This window comes from Coregonus clupeaformis, chromosome 25, assembly GCF_020615455.1.
Source record: "Coregonus clupeaformis isolate EN_2021a chromosome 25, ASM2061545v1, whole genome shotgun sequence".
NCBI lineage: Eukaryota > Metazoa > Chordata > Actinopteri > Salmoniformes > Salmonidae > Coregonus > Coregonus clupeaformis.
In genome coordinates, this window is record NC_059216.1 from 29,642,071 (window position 1) to 29,655,283 (window position 13,213).

The 13,213-nt window shown below is 41.0% G+C and overlaps 1 long non-coding RNA gene across 1 annotated transcript in view; it reads right to left on the reverse strand.

The window, feature by feature from the left end:
* LOC121539502 overlaps positions 1-13,213 on the reverse strand; it is a 15,535-nt gene continuing 2,322 nt past the window's right edge. Inside the window, exons 2-3 of the long non-coding RNA XR_005995372.1 lie at positions 12,490-12,661; positions 1-26 (exon numbers count right to left, since the gene is read on the reverse strand). This is a non-coding gene — a long non-coding RNA (uncharacterized LOC121539502). The remainder of the gene's footprint in view (positions 27-12,489; positions 12,662-13,213) is intronic.

The following is a 13,213-nucleotide window of genomic DNA, read 5'->3' on the forward strand; positions in this document are numbered from 1 at the left end:
CTCCCTCGCTCTCTCCCGCTCCGCGCCTAGAGAGAAAATGATTTAAAAATAAAAGCATCAACAGTCATTCACACAATAATATAACTATGCATTCTGTACTAGTAGGATTGAGCATAATAGCTAAGTGGCAAGAACAATACATTCAATAAAAATTTGCATATACAGTATACAATATTGCTTTTGTTGTGGCTTACACAATACTGTGCCTGTGCATTACAAAAGTAAGATATGTCAAAAGAGCGCCCCTCATCTGTAAAATAATACACAATAGCTGGGAAATATTTTGCTGTTGCCAATGGTTACCTTCAACAGTTCAAACAGGGGCACATTGGGTTTCTCATTCCTCCACTAGTTTCTAGGCAACATTTTGCTTCACTTCCTTTTTTCATATGGTCACACTGATACTCTAGTAAGGCAACACAAATAAACATACTATTTCTCAAAGAGACTACTACTATACTGAACAAAAATATAAACGCAAAATGTAAAGTGTTGGTCCCATGTTTCATGAGTGGAAATAAAAGACCACAGAAATTTCACACACACAAAAAGTGTATTTCTCTCAAATGTTGTGCACAAATTTGTTTACATCCCTGTTAGTGAGCATTTCTCCTTTACCAAGATTATCCATCCACCTGACAGGTGTGGCATATCAAGAAACTGATTAAAAAGCATGATCATTACACAGGTGCACCTTGTGCTGGGGACAATAAAAGGTCACTAAAATGTGCAGTTGTCGCACAACTCAATGCCACAGATGTCTCAAGTTGAGGGAGCGTGCAATTTGCATGCTGACTGCAGGAATGTCCACCAGAGCAGTTGCCAGATAATGTAATGTTCATTTCTCTACCATAAGCCACCTCCGTCGTTTTAGAGAATTTGGCAGTACATCCGACCGGCCTCACAACTGCAGACCACGTGTAACCACGCCAGCCCAGCACCTCCACATCCGGCTTCTTCACCTGCGGGATGGTCTGACACCAGCCACCCAAACAGCTGATGAAACTGAGGAGTATTTCTGTCTGTAATAAAGCCCTTTGTGGGGAAAAACTCATCCTGATTGGGTGGGCTTATGCCCTCCCAGGCCCACCCATGGCTGCGCCCATGCCCAGTCATGTGAAATCCATAGATTAGGGCCTAATTTATTTATTTCAATTGACTGATTTCCTTATATGAACTGTAACTCAGTAAAATCGTTGAAATTGTTGCATGTTGCGTTTATATTCTTGTTCAATATATTATTACATCCTTGGATTGATTATACAGTATGCATACAATTCAGTAAATATTAATATTGTCTTGACTTAAATATGGTAACACCGTCAACATAGCTACATGTAGCTGTTCTAAATGTATTAGTGTAACAGTTCTATTTGTCAATGTTGTTGAAAACACAAAGTCTGCTAAAAGCTACAGGATATTACTGTACGTCTGTGGGGAAAGGAAAACACATTGGCAAAGCTGAAAATCTCCCTACAAAAGGCACTGTAGTGAGTGCAACAGTTATAACAGTCATGTCATTATGACATAACATAAGCCTAACAATTACAATGTGTGGTTTAAAATCAGCTTTATTTATGGCAGACAATTCCTTGTTTTTCCCCACAGTTGGATATGAAACTATGTTCTTGTAGAAAAATTCCACTGTGCTCCAAGATAAATACTAAGGGAGGTCTTTTGGAAAAAAAGGCTGTGCCATGGTTCCATCAAACATTGATGTTTAACTATATTGTTAGTCTCAGTTACAGTATTCTTGTTGCTTGTTTTATAAACATACAAATATTGACCTCAAAACAGAAAATCAACATTGTTTCTGATATTAGAATGGGCTAAATATTTATACCACCAGATTGTCCTGTCTAGCTCCATGATTTGCTGTGGGGCAGACAGGATTTTAATCGTATTCACCCAGTAAAGCTTTATCAATAGGGATAAGGATTGTCCATGCTGGTTCAAGTGCAGGCAATGTGCTGATCTCCTTGTGGATGTCAATTACGGGGCCCAATGCTCAAGGAGTCATTACCCTGAACCGAAGGGGGCTTAACCAGGAGCACATGGTAGCCGGAGTTTGGGTTAAGCAGGTGGCGTGCCTTATGGTGGGATCACAAGGTCTGGACGATTGTAGTCCGTCTGTGGATGATTGGCAGTTATGATGAATGATAAACACTCATGCATGCGGATAGTAGATTACTAATGGCGGTCAGTGGTGTAGAGGAGGATAGACGCACTGAAAATATAGGGAACGTTACTTTATTAATTGCAAACAACGATCACCCAACTATTTTAACACCACTACATCACTGACACTGTACATAGTATAGAGACATGAATGTGTGTCCTGATTTCCATTTCTACTGTATTACAAAAGACCGTCTGCAAACCTGAAATTAAAATACATTTAAATCTATAAAACAAGGTCACCACCCCGTGAGGATGATGCATCCTACGGTCAGATGAAGAGTCTGGAGTTGTCATGCCAACCAACCCCCCGGGAGGAGGATGTACACCATAGTGAAGTTCAAGACCCCTAAACTGCTAAACTGCTAATCCAAAACCCTTCCCCATTGGCCAATCCTGACCCAGCTCCCCGCTGAAGGGTAAGTATGTTACACAGCAACCCCACGACTAATCCTCGGGATATCTAAAATATGGACAAATTATTTACTAACACTGTTTTATGGTGAATGTGTAGTGCGTACAGCCGTGCTCTGCACTCTCCTCTTGTCGCCAGACATCAGGTTCAGCTAGCACAACAACATGGATGGACATGCTACAGACGGCCCCCACAGCTGCTGTCTATCCAGAATGATAGGACTGGGCATGTTAGGATTTTGAGGGGCTACACATATGATGCATGTCACATGCAGTGTAAATTTAACAAGCGTTTTACAATAGCCCTCTGCCTTTTCTGGGGAAATAGTGTATAGTGCATTATTTAATTATGTAATGCAATGTATGCTTAAAGCTACAGATACATTCTAATGTTGAAAAATTCAGATTAAATTCAATGTTTGTAGCATTGTCTTTCCCCTATTTGTTACAATAAATGTATAGCAAGTTATGTATTTTCCCCAGAGGCTCCTACCCACTGCAGTTCAGTCTAACTTTTGATAGCTGATCTGTTTCACGATTCATGCTGTTAAATTAATCATATGTTAACTATTTGACACCTTAAACACTTTGACAATTATAAATTACGGCTTTGAATATTAATTTACGGTCCTTAGAAAGTGTTTCACTCCTTTGTCTTTTGGGATTGCATAGGTGTTAACATATATGGCTAATTGACAAGTTGAACCAATTAAGACACGGCAGAAATGAATAGTAGCCTAATACATTATTCAAATGACTCTGCTATACCTGCAGCGCTGCATATGTGATGTTTAAGTGTACAGAGAGGCACACCAATTATCTGCATTTATATACCTTTTTCTTTACCTACTTACGGTCAAAATAATTTATGTATCTTTACTAACTTAAAAGTTCTAGCTGCTATCATTAAGGGAACTGTTATCATAATTCCTTACTGCCAGGAGGACCTAGTCTTAGTTAGTGTTAAAGCTTCAATACATATTTTTCATTTGCAAGGATTGTCTACTATTGTTTTTAACTGCTCTCTTTTTGACATCTTTGTCTTATTCCATTTTCACACTATGGAGCCAACCAGAACAGTACTGTGCTGTCTCTGGTATTTTCTTTTCTGCATTGTCCTTTCCATCATGGTTCCAGCAATTATGCTAGATGCATAGCTAGGCCAGCTCAGTACAGCTCAGCTTGGCCTGCCTCAGCTTGACTCAGTAATGTGAAAAGGGCATTACGGTCTTGTCTGTCTCCAAGCCTGACCCTGTCAGCCCCCAAACCCACCAATCCCAGCCCAGCTCCTCCCTCGGCCTGGCTCGGCGCAGTTGCTATGAAACAATCTTGCATAATTAATTTACCCAACTGCATGCAAATATGTGGACAATTAACCCCTTTTGTTTGCATAATAAATTTGGATATTTAATGGGAGCTCATCTGCACGCACGCTGCTGGCAGGAACAACACAAAGCAGCGGCATTGTGTAAGAGAGGCGGAACACCCCATCCTCTCTCTCTGCAATCATTCCCCCCCCAATACCTGAGAGAAGCGCCAGATAGAGACTGTAAATTACCCCTAGCACTGCCACACTACTGTAATTACAACCCTGCGTGATGCACCAAGAGGCCCATTGATGTGCAGATGAAGATGGACTATGTGTGTTGCGCTGAAAGAACCCATGTTTTGGTTTTGCTCTGTCAAAAGAACAGCTGGGTTGCCATTTTCTCTCAAATTAGATTTCCACTGAAGCACTGTGCTGTTAAATTCAAAGGCACATTATAGAAGTTTTCCCTTAATTTAATTCAAAGTAGATTCATGAGGGCAGAGTGACAAGTCAATCTCGAGCGATTCAAATTGGCAAAAGGAGGTAGAAGCTATATCCTCTTTATTATAAAGTTGAAAGGTTGAAAAGGTAAATGGTAGCTTCTAGAAGTTTCCCCGTCATACACAAAGCAGCTGGTATGACTCTCGGGATTTGGACCTGAACTGAAAACGATATTAGCGTGAAGTGATCTAGTACATAGCTGGGTAAATGATTCAAAAAATAACCATGAATGACAAATGTAAAACCTACTGCTAACATATTAAATTGCTATTATTCAATGTGAGGAAGAAAACACCATAAACCAATTAACTGCCAAACCATTAACTAATCAAGTGTTTCTCCAGTCTTCTCCATTGAGATGACATACATCCCCTCACACTATCTCAAACCAACAGATAATACTAAAATACTAAAAACAGACTAAATGTTGTTGTTTTTTCTCCACAACTGGGTAAGTAGTTAGTGAGTGATAGTGTAAAGCTCAGATAAAGGTATTACCTCTCTGCAGTATCCTAGGCTCTCAGCAGCCTGTGCAGTATCTCTCCCTCTCTCTGTTTGTTTTCATATGGCAGTTTAAAAAAAGAGGGTGTTTCTCCTTTGTGGGGAAACAGTGGTCAGTGATACCCCTGCCATGTGGAGAGCCCAAACATAGGCTCCACCCTCCTTGGAACTCAGTGCCCTGAGGATGACATGCAGAGTTAGGGCTAGGGAAGAGCCCATCCGGCCATCCCAGTACTAACCCTGCCTGTAACCCAATCCTCACATCCAATCATAACAGTCATAACATCACAGTAATCTATAGAACCCTGGATGCATGTAGTATAGTCCTTCACGTCCAATCATAAGACAGTCATCTACCTAATACTAATGTGTCTCTAATTACTTGCTTATTAGGCTACATTAATGGAGGTCTGACATGGCTTTCACCCCGACTTCAGAGTACGGTAAACCTTCACTAAAAGAGATATAAGAACTTTATCATACACACAGTATCTGTGTGATCGAATATCTGTGGAGAGGATTTTGATGAAACAATTTGCAAATACACAATTTTACAGTCTTTCAGCCAACACTTTATATTTTATCAGTCTTCATATTAGCTTTTTTGGCTATAGGAAAATACATTTACAGTGGGGAGAACAAGTATTTGATACACTGCCGATTTTCCAGGTTTTCCTACTTACAAAGCATGTAGAGGTCTGTAATTAATTTATCATAGGTACACTTCAACTGTGAGAGACGGAATCTAAAACAAAAATCCAGAAAATCACATTGTATGATTTTTAAGTAATTAATTTGCATTTTATTGCATGACATAAGTATTTGATCACCTACCAACCAGTAAGAATTCCGGCTCTCACAGACCTGTTAGTTTTTCTTTAAGAAGCCCTCATGTTCTCCACTCATTACCTGTATTAACTGCACCTGTATAAAAGACACCTGTCCACACACTCAATCAAACAGACTCCAACCTCTCCACAATGGCCAAGACCAGAGAGCTGTGTAAGGACATCAGGGATAAAATGGTAGACCTGCACAAGGCTGGGATGGGCTACAGGACAATAGGCAAGCAGCTTGGTGAGAAGGCAACAACTGTTGGCGCAATTATTACAAAATGGAATAAGTTCAAGATGACGGTCAATCACCCTCGGTCTGGGGCTCCATGCAAGATCTCACCTCGTGGGGCATCAATGATCATGAGGAAGGTGAGGGATCAGCCCAGAAATACACGGCAGGACCTGGTCAATGACCTGAAGAGAGCTGGGACCACAGTCTCAAAGAACAGCATTAGTAACACACTACGCCGTTATGGATTAAAATCCTGCAACGCACGCAAGGTCCCCCTGCTCAAGCCAGCACATATCCAAGCCCATCTGAAATTTGCCAATGACCATCTGGATGATCCAGAGGAGTAATGGGAGAAGGTCATGTGGTCTGATGAGACAAAAATAGAGCTTTTTGGTCTAAACTCCACTCGCCGTGTTTGGAGGAAGAAGAAGGATGAGTACAACCCCAAGAACACCATCCCAACCGTGAAGCATGGAGGTGGAAACATCATTCTTTGGGGATGCTTTTCTGCAAAGGGGACAGGACGACTGCACTGTATTGAGGGGAGGATGGATGGGGCCATGTATCGCGAGATCTTGGCCAACAACCTCCTTCCCTCAGTAAGAGCATTGAAGATGGGTCGTGGCTGGGTCTTCCAGCATGACAACGACACGAAACACACAGCCAGGGCAACTAAGGAGTGGCTCCGTAAGAAGCATCTCAAGGTCCTGGAGTGGCCTAGCCAGTCTCCAGACCTGAACCCAATAGAAAATCTTTGGAGGGGAGCTGAAAGTCCGTATTGCCCAGCGACAGCCCCGAAACCTGAAGGATCTGGAGAAGGTCTGTATGGAGGAGTGTGCCAAAATCCCTGCTGCAGTGTGTGCAAACCTGGTCAAGACCTACAGGAAACGTATGATCTCTGTAATTGCAAACAAAGGTTTCTGTACCAAATATTAAGTTCTGCTTTTCTGATGTATCAAATACTTATGTCATGCAATAAAATGCAAATTAATTACTTAAAAATCATACAATGTGATTTTCTGGATTTTTGTTTTAGATTCTGTCTCTCACAGTTGAAGTGTACCTATGATAAAAATTACAGACCTCTACATGCTTTGTAAGTAGGAAACCTGCAAAATCGGCAGTGTATCAAATACTTGTTCTCCCCACTGTATATCTCATAAAGTGGTACAGTAGATGTTTCTGGAACGATTATCAAAACTAGTTACTGTTATTTAAACAATGCTACCTTATTGTCTTGTAATTAACCACAGGTATAGACAAAGATATGCCTACATGACAGAAACCATAGACAGGTTGTAATAAGAGTAGGGTTTTGAAAGGAGAGTCAAACAGTGTGACTGCCTATAGCCTAGTGTGATTTAGATTTATTCAGTGGAAATAAAGAGAGAGAGACTGTGGCTGTGCCAAACAACCTGGCTTAGTTGACTACCTCTGTCTCAGGGCTCACAGCCTTTTCACATTTCTGATTAGCAGTCACACTTTATCACTCTGTAGACAACTCAATTTTCGTTGAGGGGAGAGGGAGGGGGTGAGGGGGCAGGCAGGGCTGGAGAGATGACATGGGGACCCCAGTGAGCTGAGAGCTGAAGCTGATAATTAGACTTGGGGTCAAAGAGACAGAATTATTTGGCTTATGTAGACAGCAATTTCCTCAAGCCACATGAGATGAGATATCACAAGCTGTTACAAATGTGCACCGGGAAGCCATGCGAGTGGGGTCAAAGTCAATCTTATATTCCCCACAGCAATCCGAATATTGAAAGCGCCAACTAACTAGGGACCGAATCATTTAATTTGACTCCTTACAAAGGGAAGGACTGTCCCCTCAGTCTCAGCCTTCAATTTCAGAGGCTGGTTGAGTTCACAGCTCTGACATAGCCTGATAATCATGTCTGAATGCTCCTCGCTTTATTTCAGACGAGCGAGAGTTGGATTCTGGGTTAAGGTTGGTGGTCATATGACCGTCATGTCCTTTTAACTCATCAAATGTGGTAGAATTTAATGATTGGTTTGATGTCTCCTGTGTATGCCCTCCCACTTGGCTCATAAAAGGTGCATCTCAGTGAGCTATGCCTATAGACTACAGTATGTGTATATGAGTGGAACCCTGTGTCCATGCAAACTCGGAACAGACTAATAGATTATGGAATCACAGGTACAGTGCATTCGGAAAGTATTCAGACCTCTTGACTTTTTCCACATTGTTACGTTACAGCCTTATTCTAAAATTGATTAAATAGTTTTTTTCCATCATCAATCTACACACAATACCCATAATGACAAAGCAAAAACAGGCTTTTAGAAATTTTTGTAAATGTATAAAATAAAATACAACGGAAATATCACATTTACATAAATATTCAGACCTTTTACTCAGTACTTTGTTGAAGCACCTTTGGCAGCGATTACAGCCTCTAGTCTTCTTGGGTATGACTCTACAAGCTTGGCACACCTGTATTTGGGGAGTTTCTCCCATTCTTCTCTGCAGATCCTCTCAAGCTCTGTCAGGTTGGATGGGGAGCGTCGCTGCACAGCTATTTTCAGGTCTCTCCAGAGATGTTCGTTCGGGTTCAAGTCTGGGCTCTAGCTGGGCCACTCAAGGACATTCAGAGACTTGTCCCGAAGCCACTCCTGCGTTGTCTTGGCTGTGTGCTTAGGGTCGTTGTCCTGTTGGAAGGTTAATCTTCACCCTAGTCTGAGGTCCTGAGCACTCTGGAGCAGGTTTTCATCAAAGACCTCTCTGTACTTTGCTCCGATCATCTTCGCCTTGATCCTGACAAGTATCCCAGTCCCTGCCACTGAAAAACATCCCCACAGCATGATGCTGCCACCACCATGCTTCACCGTAGGGATGGTTCCAGGTTTCCTCGAGACGTGACGCTTGGCATTCAGGCCAAAGAGTTCAATCTTGGTTTCATCAGACCAGATAATCTTGTTTCTCATGGTCTGAGAGTCTTTAGGTGCCTTTTGGCAAACTCCAAGCGGGCTGTCATGTGCCTTTTACTGAGGAGTGGCTTCCGTCTGGCCACTCTACCATAAAGGCCTGATTGGTGGAGTGCTGCAGAGATGGTTGTCCTTCTGGAAGGTTCTCCCATCTCCACAGAGGAACTCTGGAGCTCTGTCAGAGTGACCATCAGGATCTTGGTCACCTCCCTGACCAAGGTCGTTCTCCCCGATTGCTCAGTTTGGCCCGGGCGGCCAGCTCTAGGAAGAGTCTTGGTGGTTCCAAACTTCTTCCATTTAAGTATGATGGAGGCCACTGTGTTCTTGGGGACCTTCAATGCTGCATAAATGTTTTGGTACCCTTCCCGAGATCTGTGTCTCGACACAATCCTGTCTTGGAGCTCTACGGACAATTCCTTCGACCTCATGGCTTGGTTTTTGCTCTGACATGCACTGTCAACTGTGGGACCTTACATAGACCGGTGTGTGACTTTCCAAATCATGTCCAATCAATTGAACTTACAAAAGGTGGACTCCAATCAAGTTGTAGAATCATCTCAAGGATGATCAATGGAAATAGGATGTACCAGAGCTCAATTTCGAGTCTCATAGCAAAGGGTTTGAATACTTACACTAACAGTTCTCTTTAGTTTTACAATTTTTTTCATTGTAGAATAATAGTGAAGACATCAAAACTATGAAATAACACATATGGACTCATGTAGTAACCAAAAAAGTATTAAACAAATCAAAATATATTTTATATTTGAGATTCTTCAAATAGCCACCCTTTGCTTTGATGACAGCTTTGCACACGCTTGGCATTATCTCAACCAGCTTCATAAGGTAGTCACCTGGAATGCATTTAAATTAACAGGTGTGCCTTGTTAAAAGTTAATTTGTGGAATGTATTTCCTTCTTAATGCGTTTGAGCCAATCAGTTGTGTTGTGACAAGGTAGGGGTGGTATACAGAAGATAGACCAATTTGGTAAAAGAACAAGTCCATATTATGGCAAGAACAGCTCAAATAAGCAAAGAGAAACGACAGTCCATCATTACATTAAGACATGAAGGTCAATCAATCCGGAAAGTTTCAAGAACTTTGAAAGTTTCTTCAAGTGCAGTTGCAAAAATCATCAAGCGCTATGATGAAACTGGCTCCAATGAGGACCGCCACAGGAATGGAAGACCCAGAGTTACCTCTGCTGCAGAGGATAAGTTCATTAGAGTTACCAGCCTCAGAAATTGCAGCCCAAATAAATGCTTCACAGAGTTCAAGTAACAGACACATCTCAACATCAACTGTTCAGAGGGGACTGTGTGAATCAGGCCTTCATGGTCGAATTTCTGCAAAGAAACCACTACCAATAATAAGAAGATACCTGCTTGGGCCAAGAAACACAAGGAATGGACATAATTTGAGATTTTTGGTTCAAACCTCTGTCTTTGTGAGACGCGTGTGGGTGAACGGATGATCTCCGTATGTGTATTTCCCACCGTAAAGTATGGAGGAGGAGGTGTTATGGTGTGGGGGTGCTTTGCTGGTGGCACTGTCTGTGATTTATTTAGAATTCTGCAGCGATACGCCATTCCATCTGGTTTGGGCTTAGTGGGACTATCATTTGTTTTTCAACAGGACAATGACCCAACACACCTCCAGGCTGTTTAAGGGCTATTTTACCAAGAAGGAGAGTGATGGAGTGCTGCATCAGATGACCTGGCCTCCACAATCCCTCGACCTCAACCCAATTGAGATGGTTTGGGATGAGTCGGACCGCAGAGTGAAGGAAAAGCAGCCAACAAGTGCTCAGCATATGTGGGAACTCCTTCAAGACGGTTGGAAAAGCATTCCAGGTGAAGCTGGTTCAGATAATGCCAAGCGTGTGCAAAGCTGTCATCAAGGCAAAGGGTGGCTATTTGAAGAATCTCAAATATAAAATATATTAGATTTTTTTTTACACTTTTTGGGTTACTACATGATTAAATATGTATTATTTCATAGTTTTGATGTCTTCACTATTATTCTACAATGTAAAAAAAAAATTACAATTAAGAAAAACCCTGGAATGAGTAGATGTGTCCAAACTTTTGACTGGTACTGTATGTAAATAAGGTATCTGTTTTTTTTATTTTATACATTTGCTAAAATGTCTAAAAACCTGATTTTGCTTTGTCATTATGGGGTATTGTGTGTAGATTGATGAGGGAAACAAATATTTTAATCAATTTTAGAATAAGGCTGTAACGTAACAAAATGTGGAAAAAGGGAAGGGGCCTGAATACTTTCCGAATGCACTGTATCCCAATCTATGAATCCATTGTCAACACGACAAAGACAATTTATAATGAAGACACCTCCTTTTCACTATTGTTTTTCATATCAATGTACTGTACTTTGTACTTTGTTGAAGGTAAGGTTGGTTGAGACAATTACATTGATGGAAGCTACAATCTATCTGCAATATTAAAGCTGATCTAGGTTGGTTGAGACCCACATAACTGACTACAGCTCCCTAGTTTGTTGACACAAAAATGTATTTCTGTGTTAGGTCAGAAATATACGTGTTGATGTGTCATCTGATGTATGGTTTCGACTAACTATTTTGCCATTGTTATGTAAATTCATAGTCAAATTACCTTGTCTTATAGACACTTCTGCACATTAGTTGCACATGGTGTGAACAATGTAGCTCCTGTTATTATATCAAAATGCTGAACAGTATTACAGTACCATGATTGGACAGGTGAGATCACGCCAAGTATGCGTATTCATCTGAGTAAATCTGTGTCTATCATAGAAAATCTATTGAATCCTCCCAACAAAAGAGAAACCATGTAACATTCCAGCACACAACAAACCAACTCCTTCCTCTCCGCAGGCAGCATTGTAGTTTGTCAGTCCAATACAACAAAATTGTATTTTCATATAAAAAGGTGTTTTTCAAATGAGACAGAAGCTAGTGAAAAGGCACAGGAAGCTAACAGAGGACATATGTGTAATTATACTATTTTTACTGCCAGGAGCTCAGTATGTGAGAGGGGAATTAGTGTCACACCTGTGTATAATTGGCTAAATTAGCTTGTATAACGCCAGCTCTGAATAGTGGTGGACTTCAGGGGAGGTGTGTGCAGAGTTGGAAATCTAGATTGTTGTTTACACTCCCTTAGGAAACTTGTCAGGGGAGGAGAGGAATAGTCTGTAATCTTGGAGCTCAGCGGTGTTGACAAACACAAGGTAAATCAGGAAGTTCAGATAGCCGTACAGTACTGCTTATATTACAGTTCAGAGAAAACTTGAGTGGCTATTTAGTTTATAAACTCCACTTGTGTTGTGTTTAAGACACATACATTGAGTCTCATTACAATGTACCTTGCCTCCTTTCCCAATGAAATTAATCAGACTATCCATAGTCCTCCTGTAGGATTCTCATGTATTCATGGTAGGTTCCAGTTACTGTGTAAGATGGCTACTGTACATCGTCAAGTCAATGAAATAGGGGATAAACTGAAGAAGTGACAGGGAGGGAATATCATTGTAGTATTATCTTATATTAGAATGGGATTGATTTACTTTACATATGGCGGTGCTATGTGCCTGACGATGGCATACCATAGCTCTCCGTTGTTCATGACAGCTGGTTGGTACTCTGTTCTGAGACTAGTGTCTGGGCAGATGTTGTCCACTTTTCATGTGGTCTTCACCCAAACTAGGGTACCCAAAGAACAATACTGCTGGTGGCCAGCTGGGAATGGGAAATGAAAGGGAAACTTTAGTTTACAGTGCTGCAGTATATATATAATATCTATGACTTTCATCTGCATAGTGTGCGACATTCTTTTTATACTGTATGCCAGTTTAACATGTCAAACATCCTTAAAAAACAGCGAATCAGAAAAATATGAAGCCGTTTTAGGCCCTTGACACTTTCAAATGCCTAAAAAAAGTAAATATTAAAGGAATTTCTTGTCTATTACCGCCATCTATTGGTGAGTCGCTGCAGTGATACCAAAATCTTTTCATGTCTTTGTCCAACAGATGCAGAACATAGCCTAGTGTACATACAATCAATTTCATAATTAAGAAGTTATGGAGCTCTATAAAGCAATGTATTTGATAAAGCATAGACAATTTTGGTTGTATGTAACTTGATGCACCCAAATACGTTTTTGTGATTTAATCATATGCTCGAATTGAGTGGTTGACATATTTCCCTTGACATGCGCAACCCACCATTCATTTTTCACAGTACAACAGTACCGGTGTTTCAGACAAATAAAATATATCCGAATAAGCC